This window comes from Anopheles arabiensis, chromosome 3, assembly GCF_016920715.1.
Source record: "Anopheles arabiensis isolate DONGOLA chromosome 3, AaraD3, whole genome shotgun sequence".
Classification (NCBI taxonomy): domain Eukaryota; kingdom Metazoa; phylum Arthropoda; class Insecta; order Diptera; family Culicidae; genus Anopheles; species Anopheles arabiensis.
Genome location: NC_053518.1, coordinates 56,277,785 through 56,290,229, shown reverse-complemented (window position 1 = coordinate 56,290,229; position 12,445 = coordinate 56,277,785). Strand labels below are relative to the sequence as shown.

The 12,445-nt window shown below is 35.2% G+C and overlaps 1 protein-coding gene across 5 annotated transcripts in view; it reads right to left on the bottom strand.

The window, feature by feature from the left end:
* The window catches only part of LOC120903706 (LIM/homeobox protein Lhx6-like), a 47,078-nt gene that overhangs the window by 28,159 nt on the left and 6,474 nt on the right, over positions 1-12,445 (bottom strand). The window lies entirely within an intron of this gene.

The following is a 12,445-nucleotide window of genomic DNA, read 5'->3' as shown; positions in this document are numbered from 1 at the left end:
AATGGATCGTTTGGATAGTTTTGAAGCGCGTTTGGATGTTTTGCAAGGTCATCTACATCATTTGAACCTACAACTGTATTTGAATATTCTATATGTTGTTTCAATAATTTTCATTGCACGCGGTAGTCGCACATGGCGGATTTTTTTTATAACAGTAAAGCACAAGAAAATAAAGTTTTAATGAAAGCACTAACAAATCCTGCTGTATTCTGTTCAGTTGAAACAAATCATTAGCCATTTACAATTGAGTACAAACAATTATGCATCGAGAATATTTTTCTTTCCATTTTTACGTTTTGAAATGAGTAAAAATATTTTTTTATTGTTCTTGGGAGGCATCAACGCGTATGTTATTAAGCCAGGTATAAGAAGAAGAAAAAGTAAAAGAAGAATTCTTTTTAAAACATCATTTCAAAAAGTTTTCAATCTTTCTTGACAAAATATGTATGCTATAGCAGGCTTAAACTTAATAATGGGGCCCTTCACGATTCTAGTTAGTTTTTTGTATGGAGTTTGACAGTTGGAGGCTGAAATCATGTAAACACTCCATACAAAACCACAAATAAAACTAGCCAGCAATTTTCAGTCTAGATTATTCTAGCTTCAAAGCTAGAATTAGATTCGAGTACCTGCTCGAAAAATGGCAAAACAAGATGGTGTTTACATTTATCTCAAGGTGCATTAAAGAGATCCGGTGATGGAATCCAGAATCAAAGTGCATGTAGTCCAGGTGTTCTCATAGCATGTTTTTTATAACCAAATTTGAATATCACTTTTTGACAGGATGGGTGAAAACTTTTGTTCAAACAAGCTCTCTGCAGGCTTGACGAATACACAAAATATTCTTAAAATCATCATTTAGAAACAGAAGCGATAAAAATCAGCTTTCTAAATTAATATACCTTGGGATAAGCCCACCTGTATATTATATTCACTTAGATAGCTGCTCGAAAACTGCTATACAATGCAAACAGCTGACAGGCTGAAATTTCAGCCCACGAACATAATATGGAAAGCGCCCCAATCTAGGTTTTAAACCTGAGGCGTTTAGTTTGTGTGTAGTTTTGTATGGAGTGTTGAAATGTTTTGAGTCTAGCTTTCTAGCTTCATGTGAAAATTTGGTAAATATGGTTTGAGTTTGATAACATTCTTAAATGTCAATTTTCAGTGCAACAAATTAATTTGACCCAGTTAAAGGGTTATGCAAGATAATTTCGGAAGTATTTAATTACTTGAGGATGCGTGCTCAAGATTTTTGAAAAGCCAACGCAATATGCAGGTGATTTTTAACTCTAAGACACACATTAAGAGAAACTGATTAAGAACCCATACCGATCCTGGGACTGATCCCAAACGCATTCTGGAATTTTACAGAACTCATGCTGGAGCTGACCCTTACCCAGAATCACTGGTTCCGAACCCATACCAGAACTTACACTGAAACCCATATCGGTTCTGGGACTGATCCAGAACCCATACACTTCCTTTAATATATACCTACCGATACTTGAACTGATCGCAAACCCATACTGGTCCTTGAATTGATTATGATTCCATATCGGTCCTGGAACAGATCCTGGACCCCATTCCGGGTCCTGATATTGTTCTCTTTTTTTTATTTCTTGTAAGGACGGCCTGGTTGGCCGCATCATTAATTGTTCTCTTTTTAATTGAGATCAAAACTAATAAAAAATGCGTTAAAAAATAAAAATAATAATACCGGCTGTTGAATAGCCTTTTTTCCATCGAACGATTTCTGCTTGAAAACTTCTGTCAAAATCACAGTTTTCTATGGCCCCGGAAATCGAACAGGATTCGACGAATTATTTTCATGCTTTTTTGGAAGGCACGAATCGTCGTTGCTTGTAATTATTTGACAGATGCAAAGAAAAACTGTGCATTTTGGTATATAAACTTAGTTTTGTGATCCCTGCGCATAGGATGTGGCTAAGTGTTTTAAGTGATTTCAAAACGATGAAAACATAGAATTGCATGTATATATGAAATTGTCATTTTCTAATTCATAAAAGAATCTTGTCATGGAAACGCAAAAAGGTTCGCGATTTTTTTTTTAATTTTTGACGATGGCAAGGGATTCGTCATCAAACAACAATCGTTCTGTTGAATGTTACCGGATTGTCGTTTTTTAATTGACACAATTTACCATAAGGAAAAAAGAAATGATTTGTTTTTCTCAATGGACCATCAGATTTTAATCAAATTGTTTAACATTGTCTGGTTTTCAATAGAACGCGTGCTTTTTTAATTAACTGTCAGCCAATTAGCGTTATGAGTAAAATGATGGATAGCTTCAAATTTCATACACTCACCTTTTTTTTAAAAATAAATTTAATTTAATTAATTTCGCTTTTAATTGTACATGATTGTAATGATGTACTAATATTGTCGATAATTCATATTAATATGGTTCAGTTGCATTGAAGTACATCGGAATGTAATGTAGAAGTAATTATCAACGTGAAAATAACAGTGGAGTGTGGAGAGATTTTACAGATTAAATTTATATTAGTTAGAAAATATGAAATGATAAAAATGTCTTAATTGTACGTAATTCCAAGAAATACGATACTCGCGTGAACGATTACTTTTACTTTAAAGCGACAACTACATCAAGCCTACAAGAATAAAAATCCTATACATTTCGTACAATAATGATAATGAATTAACTTAAGAGATTCATAACCTTCAGTCGATTTATATCCATGTCCGGGGCGCCTCCGTGATACAGTCCTCATGTTACGCGACTTGACTACATGCCCATCGTAGGCTAGAAGTGTAGAATGTACCGTTCCCCCGTAGCATGGCCATATTATCCGGCTTTCTGGTACTGAATAAAGTCTCGAAATTCTGTATAAGCCGGCATATCCACGTAGGACGTTAAACCAAGTAAAAGAAGAAGTAGGATATGCATGTCCATTATGAAGCATATTTGTTATCTATCCTTATATTAGGGCTTTGGTATAACATGCCAAAATGAATGACAACATTATGTAAAAAGACAATAAATTTGAATTACATGTTACACTAAAATCGAGGAAAACATAAATGTGGCAATCTATTACAACAGGACTAGCAAATTTTTTATGCAAAAGAGCGAATTGAAGATATTCATGAACACTGCGAGCCTGTTTATGAGAGAAAATATTCAAATTTTTAATGTCATTGATATAAAACTTATAGAACATTTTTTACGGTACTCACGTTCTCAACGAACAACACATTTTAGTTTTTTTGTAGTACTATCTATCTGCCAATAGAATTTGTCCCACTGTTTCCTCATTGTTTGAGCTGTTCATTTTAGAAAAAGCTGAAAGTATAGTTTATCATAAACAGTTGTCAAAAACAACATAAGTTTGGGAACAATGACAGTCGATCTCGAATCTTCTGCTTCTCCTTGTTGGCGTAATGACCTACGCGGTCATGCCGGTCTAGATAGACTTTCGATACTTTTTCAGTACCACGTAGCCGAATAGTCAGTCCTTGCGATGGGGGGACGGTCCATATGAGGCTTGAACCACGAGCGACGGGCATGTTGTAAGCTCACGCGAGTGGACTATTTTACTACATAATCGCTTCAAGTGGAAAAAGGTAAATTACTTGTAATTGAATGTTTAAAGGTAATCATATTGATAGTAGCACCATAATTGGTACATTTACCATATTTATGACACCACATTAAAGGTAGTTGATGGAAAACAATACGCGAAAGAGAGGCTCAATTTCATAATTCTTATGAGTATTAGATAATTTAATATCGAGCCGAGGAACTAGACCTTACAAGTATTTGTTTGCATAGGCAACGATCGACATAAGGAACGTTCCTTATCAAGGATGCGAGATGCGGCAAACAACGGTTGGTTAATTTATTTTTCTTATTCCATAATAAACTTTGCCAATTATAACCATTTTCAACGCAACCTCGTTTTTGGTATCATGCTGCATGACAAAAGAGTGTCAATAATGATGTATCCTTGTGTCATGTATAAGTTTAACATTATATTATTAGAAGAATGGTATTTCTGAGAGAAAGTCAAATTGGGTTGTAGAGAGAACGAATGAAATGTAGTGAGAATAAATACTTGAAAGAGGGAAAGAGAGAGCGAGAGAGAGAGAGAGAGAAAGAGAGAGAGAGATAGAGAGAGAAAGAGAGAGAGAGATATAACCAGATTCAGATAAATAAAGTGGGAAAGATGAGATATTAAAAAAGAGAGCATTTTTTGCGTTCATTGGGATGGTTTAGGTTATTATTTTTGATAGTATCAAACAAACGAAAAAATAAATTCTGTTTTATTTCAAGCAACAGAGTGCGACCGAATTTTGAAAGCATATTACACTTTCTATTAAAATAACGGGTTAAATAGTCTATGTTCAAAGCATTTCCACATGCTACATATACAAAGACGTGATTTTTTCAGGAATTCAAACCCTTTAAAACATCACAATTAAAATCATGTATTTTGCGTGATTTGTCTTAATATTTGTTATCCATATATTTGATGGTAACTATTTGCTACCTTACATTCGGTAAGTTAAACTAAGTATTTTGCCATAAAATGTTTATTATTAATTTGTTGCACAGCCTCCTTCAATGCTTGATGCTCATTACGCTCATGCGCTGGGATGGGGAAGTGCCATGAAGGCAATGCGAATTAATCCAATTTGTGGGAAAGAGGAACAATACTGCAATAACGCTGACCACGGAATTTTGCGGTAGGGACATCGGGCTGGTTCCTCCATTCCATTAAAGTGTCAGCGAACAGAAAGTCTCTTTTTCGCATTGCATCCGACTCTAAAACATTTGTTCTGTGATCCGTTAGGGTGTATGCGCATAGGTGCTCCTGTAGCTCATTTTACTTCTTCCCTGCAAGGCAACATATCAATAAAAGCAACATCAAAAACCACATTCGAGTACATAATAATCTCCGCCGCCATGCAGTAATTTGCATTCCCAATCGGTCTCCAAGGACAGGGTTCGTGTCTCTACCGAATCCGATAAACCGTTTGTGTGTCATATAAAATAAAATTCGAAAAACATAAACAATATGTACAAACCATAAATAAGCCAAACAAATAAACTAAACATTTTGAGCTACACAAACTAAAGACAACCAACAAGTGTAATGTAAGCTGATGCGGGAACCCCTGTATCATCACTATCTGTAGTGCAATATGGCAATGGTAACCCGTCTCTACAATCGCTCCCTCAAGAGTGTGCGGCATTCATGAGACAGGAACTGAATTTTGCACGCGTTAATTAATTTATATTATAATTGCTTGTAAAATGTAATTAATATAATCACATGCAACGCCATGCGGATTTCATCCCTCTTTGCGTGGTGCTATAGGGAAGGGCTAGAACAAGGGGCGAGAAAATTGTTTGGATATTACGCAGCCAGAGGAAATCCGAATGGTAGGGAAAGCGCTTAATAGAGTACCAAGAGCAAATGCCGTATATTCATGATGTTTATCCTTTTCTGTTATGCTCTGCTCACATTCGATATCCTTTTCTCTCTTCGTTACGCAAGCACGCTGTGTGAGGAGTAAATGATCTGTTTTCTGATTGTATCATTTTTTTACTACCTTCTGATTATTACGATCCTTTTCAATGCCTACATAGAAATACGCAAATGTTCAGAATCATTTACTTGTACGTATACACACTAACACCACCATAAAGTAGGGACACTCGCGATGCATTCGCTTTTAGCCGAATCAGTAGGCACCGACCTCTAGTTTCCACTCTGCTCTTTTGCTGCGGTTGTCCAACCATTTACAAAACGCAGCAAAGTTCATGGGTACAACATGATTGATCGGGGTAGCTAGCAGTACGGTGATGGGAAGCTGATGAACAAAAACAAGCTGGAAACGATAAATTGCGGGCTGGTTTGGCAACATCCAAAGCACACATTTTCATCGCAATTAATTTGCATTGCCTGTTATTGCTCTACCCTCTGCAATATGACGACCCTCCAACTGAAACCGCGTGGTGAAAGCAACAGTGGGTCTCTTCGTACAACGACACACGCGTCAAGCGAGTTTAAAGTCATATTTAAGGATTTTGAATGCATTTTCAATAAACATAACAGTAAACATAACAGAACAAAATGAAAAACAGTAAAGAAAATTAGAGCTTTGTAATAATTACTTTATAATAATAGGTATATGCTCAACTCAAATACTCGCTTATACTCGACGAAACAAAACGTGGATTCTTTAAGTTGTAATGCTTAGATCGTACGAATTCTCCTTTGAAAATAAGTTCTAGAATCTTCCTCTTTTTTGGCACAACCACCATTGTCAGTCAAGGCCTGTCTGAACTACTAATGGGCTTGGCTTTTTAGTGACTTATTGATTACCCCATAGCAGGATAGTTAATCCTACATATTGGGGCACGGTTCATTCGTGGCTAGAACTCATGCATGATGTAAATGGTGTAAAGTCATACGAGTTGACGAATGTTCTACGTGGCTGGCTGAATATCTAGCATAAGTTTTTTAATTTAATGGTATGAGAACTAACAAATATCAAATAACAAATAAAATTCAATTTACCCTAAAATATTATTTTATCAGCATGGTGCACATTTTTGGCATGCATTGTAAATTGTTGATGCAATCTCTAGAATCGGTTCGAGTGGGGATGGCTGCGGTAGCATAGGTTTGAGGCAATTTAAATTATCACCTGCCCGACACACTCTTCCCCATAACAATGTGCCCTGTATACATTTTCTGCATGCGCCACCGCAATGACTTTACACTATAATGCACCCTTGCTAGAAACAACGAGTGGATGGTTCAAAATACTCAGAACCCCTCCACACATGCAATGAACACCCAATTCGCCGAGAGGGATTGAAACCGAATGAATATGCAGAGAATTAATGCATAAATTTGCGAATTGCTTTCTGCATTCTCTGTTAATTTAAATTAATTTCGTTTCAATCGAAATTATACCAATAATAATTATGTACTTCGGCCTGTCGCTGCCAAGCGAATTCTCTTCTACCTCGTCGCACCAACACTCTTATATCCTGTACACGCGAACACAAGCGTGGAGGTTTGTTACTGGAGATCGCTTTATTTATGGATGCAATCATGAAATTGAATGGTTTTAACTGTTGCACTTTCATGCATGTGCATGCACCCATTTCGATTCCCCCTCGGTGCCCTGAGGTTTTTGGTGGTAGACGAGTTAATTGTTGTGTGCTTGTGTCACAGACTTTTCAAACCACAGTAGGACTTCATCATTAGTATAAATGCAACGTTTGGTATATTCTATGCGCTATAATTTTCCTTTTCCGAAATAACGATTAGATAATGCAAAAAAAGGGCAAAAATCAATGTTTTTATTTCGGGATCTGTGTTTGTAATAACGTGGAGAGAGTATGGGTTTTCAGGTCTCGGAGATTTCAAGGGAAACTATTCTGTGGTAGATATGGGGAGTCTACTACTTTCAGATAATTCCCATTTTCATAAAAACATTGCCGGGTCTTAGTTTTCACACGATTTTAAATATAAACATTTTCCAAAACTGTGCGTTTAAGCTTGTATAGATTTTAACTATCTAGATATATAATTCTTCTTGTTCTGCTTTATCTACTTGATTTATTCTTGTTCTTCTTCCTGATGTTACGTAATGGATTTTTATTCTGTTTTACTGAAGTTTTTTTTATTGTGAATATTTGCCAGTAAACGCTTGCATTCCTGTATCAGCGTCATTGTCATTATGCTTAAAATCAAGCAAATGCATTATTACACATTTTACAGAAACTCTACAAATTCTGTAAATAATGTGACGTTACTCAGAAACTAGTAGAAAAAGAAAACTAAATGCATTTCAGTAATATCATTTTTTTCCTAACCGACCATTTATTCAGAATTTCAAATCAAACATTGCAAACAAGATTTCAGCTTTGGTGATTTTTGATATAAAGCCTTGGAAGCCTTTTTTAACATAAGATACAAAGCACAAAATAACGCATTTGGTGAAATCTCGAGTAGTCGAAAATTATGGTAATGCTATCACCGTTGATGTAGCTGATAATCTCTCGCTCTCTCTCTCTCTCTCTCTCTCTCTCTCGCTCTCTCTCTCTCTGTCTCTCTTTGCATAAATAACATTTGAATTAGAAAAAATATAGAGTTAATTTTTAAGACTACCAATCAATTAAATCACGTCGGATATACGAGGCCTATTATATCGTGGAATACATTGTATGAGAAATATTCCTCTAACTAGACGCAACAATTGCAGTCGGCTTATGATTGTTCCGAATTTGAGCCCAGGATATTTTATTGGTTTATCTCGAATCATTTTTTTTTAAATTTTACTCGCATTTTTTATTGTTCTCACTTTCCAATTTACCTAATGTGGCTGCTAATAAGAACCACTTCAAGAAATTTTAGTTCAGCAATATAGCTTTTGCTGGTTAATTATAGTTCAAGCCAAAATTAAATTTTCAAGACCACGGGACAGCGTTATTAAGATAACCGACAATACATTTGTATCTTGTAATCGGCACGTTACACGTAACATGTCAAAAATTTACCTATGTATCCTTAATTACAGTTTAATTGACTCATTATCAATAGCAATACAGTAATACATCAATGAAGCAAGAAAGTATAAAATATTCACGCAAATTCTATACTCGTACCGTAAAAACTCTGTTTGCGGACGGCATTTTATAAGCTCTTTACCGACCCCTCGAATAATAATGAATAAGTTTTGATGGTAAAATAACGCTTAGTAACAATATAGGTTTTGCAAACGTTTTATGATCATACCAAATAAAATGTGTTACTCCTTTTTCTTTGATTGAAACTGCTGTAGAAACTAGATGCTATAGTGTATTTTTACGTTAAAAAAGTAATAGCATAACTCCATGCAACGACACTGACTGACTGGACTGAAGGAAGAGACAATCAATTAGGTTAATAAAAAGAACCATTTTTTCATTCCTTAATTCCCTCGTGAACGTAATGCAAGCGAAACTGAATCTCTTTGGACATTCGAAAGCTACATTGAACGCACGAGCGTAAATTCAAGCTGATGCCATGTAGAGTGTCAAATATTCATTACATTAAGAACAGTGTTTTGTTTAAATGATGTAAGAAATATGTACCGTATTGTATGTAATGCTACGCTAACGTCATCACTATTTAGTGATAATGATACTAATAATAATACTTATACTAGTAATAATAAAAAATATGAAAAATATAATCTAGTCTTCATAATTTCAAGACACACGTGCGTGAAATGGAATTGGCCATCCTGACGCGTACTGATTAGAAAACTATAAAGCGAACATAAAATGTTGTCCAGCCCTATTGGACATTTATACATTTATTGTAAATAAAAAAAAGTATCTAAATTGTAGTTCCGTCCTTCTGGACCATATGCAGGGGTAGAGGTGTGACCATCATCATAAGCATCATCAATACAACTGTTATATACGTGAATAAAAAAACATATCTTAAATCATACTAACAGAATGAATGCATATCAATCTTCTCTCTTTTCTCGCAATTTCAGACCATATCTAAATAGTATTCGTATCAATGTATATTAACCTTCTCTCTTTTCTTAACATTTCAGAACATATCTAAATAGTATTCCTCCTTTTCCAGCCTATGCAGGGGTGAAGGTGGAATCATCATTATCATCATCAATTCACGCATCGTTCGATCAAGGCAATCTCCAAAGTTACTGAAAAAATATTATATAACTATATACTACTATATGAATGTAATTTATTTGGAATTTACACAAAACTCTCGAATTTGTTCAAAAGTTATCTTCTTTGTTTCACTATTTCTTGACATTCATTTTGAAATACTATCAAAAAAGTAACTTAACCGTTCTAAAGCCTTTCATGGAGACCGAAAGGATGACAACAACAAAAATTAAACACCGTGATAGAAAAGGTCTCCAGTATATGTGTTGTCGAAAGGAAGATTTCTGACCATGCATCATGGCATAGAAAACGCAGCCGTTATATTCTCTTCCGTCTCACATTCCGAAATGTATGGTGAAAATGCTTTTAAAGGCGAATGGGTTTTGCTTGTAGTCGATATAAATGTTTCAAAGAGCATTTTAATGTTCTACGAATATCCAGGACGCATCTGCAAAGCGCAACAACTCAGCATACACCGAATCTCACACGGACCCCTTCCGCAACTTAGCAGCCGTTACAACGGTGTTACGCGATATATGAAAGAACACCATTAAAAATGAAAAGCGCTCAAAATAAAACGAGGAACGCAATAGGGTGGTGGAAATAGTGCCAACGTTTGAAGGATAAAAGCCTCCAACCGGAGGCTGATGATATTTGGAAATTCTGTTTTCCCTATTTAATAAGATCGCTTTTCAATTGATGGTACTATTGTGTGATGTGTGAGTCAAAACAAGTAATTAAAAGGGTTCCAAATAGGTACCTTAGGCACTCTAAAAAATATATTATAAAATTTTTAATTGCATTACAAAAATAACTTTAAAATTCAAATATTTTTCTAAACGTAAACTAAACAATGTTGGCATTAAAAAAATTAAAAATGCAGAAAAAATATTTAACTCAATATTTGAATTCATTTCATTTCGTAAAAGTTTTTTGTATCCTGTTCTTAAGATGAAATCAAATGAATATGGACATAAAAATCACTAATCAAATCGTATGTAAAACAAATACTTTTACTTGTCAATGGTTAGGGGAATATGAGATATAAATGCCATATTAAAGATTGTGCTCTATAAATAATTTAGTGCTTACATTTAACATGTAAGATTTTATTTATGAAATATGACTTTGGAAATGGGCGAAATAGTCACACCAAAACATCAAATGTCAAAACAATCGGGCACAATTGCATGTTTAACATGATGAAGTTTTGTGTTTTGTGAGGTTTTGGTTTAATGGTGGGCTTTGGTTTTTCGATTGCTTATGTATCTGATATTTGGTATATGTTTTGAAGTTTGTTTCATGATTCATTTCACATAAAATATAGTAGAGTAGCTGTATCTAGATCAGTGGCGGATTAAGAGTATCGGGGGCCCTGGCGGTAAGACGAGTTGAGGCCCCCTGTAAATGGTGTTTTAGGGGAGGGGCTGGTTGGTACTGATACTGAACTTGCTCATGGGAGAATGAACAGTAAACTTGAAATGCCGTCGGGGGGCCCTACGATCATCAGTCACAGGCTCTAAATTTTTTGATGGCGGGGGTGGATGGGGGGAGGGGGAGGAGTGCCTATGAAACGCCAGCCTTGGGGCCCCAACGTCCATCCTTCCGGGAGCCTTTGTCGCTAGTACTCTATCCATACGGCATACTATAGACTAGCGATCTACGGGGCCCCTAAATCGGCGGGGCCCCAGACGACCGCCTAGACCGCCTACCGTTAGATCCGCCACTGATCGAGATTCAAATGTTGCTTACTTATTAAAATACGACGGGTTAGCTCTTTTAAATTTAATTAAAAAAATAATCGTTGTATGCTAAATGATGGTTATTATATGGAAAAGTATAATATTTAAAAAATTCTTCAAATCATTAATGTGGATGTATTAATTTATATACTGGTCATTCTGGTAGTTCTGTTTTTTCGTTGATAAATCTCATGATTTTTTGTGCTTTCCCATTATGTTTGGATTCGATCAATGATTAATTAACAGTTTTCCGCATATTTTTTACCCATTACCACAATTAGTAGGATTAGATTAATCCTAATCTAATCATTTATAATCTATTTTTAACAAATAATTCAAAAAATATGGAGCAACATGCAATAAATTGTCGAATAGATCCAATAATCAATTGTATCCAAATAATTTATGAAAGCTAACAATAAATAGTTTAATCTACCCGGACACAAATCAAAAAGCATTCAAAAAATTTAGTAAACAAAACACGCATACCCTGGAATCATTGTTTAAGAGCTCTTAGAGATATACAATCTGTATGAATATATTATAATGAAACAACAAATCTTTCAAAAGTATGTTACTCAAAAACCCGTTACAGGGTATCATTGCATTGCAGGAATCGGAAAAAGATGATCGTGCTGATAACTATATTGTGGCATGCTGTCTTTATCTTAGCGTTTGTGGGTGTGTAATCAATTTTTCCGTTGAGTTTGCAGATTAGTCTATGACTTATAGTTACGTTGATATACAGTGTATAGTACACTGTATAGAGTAACTATTTATAAGAAATTTTAGTCACACTAATTTTGTCCTATTTCGGTTACATTCGTACAACAGTAACAGTATAGATGCTCATTCTTACCATTGTATGGCTTGCGCATCGACTACTCATCGAATATCATCGCAAGTCATCGATATTAACATCATGGCGCGACGCTATTTGGCGAATCTTGGACAATTGGCTATCATCGGAATAATGATAATCATAAGCAGAAAAAATCATAATAAT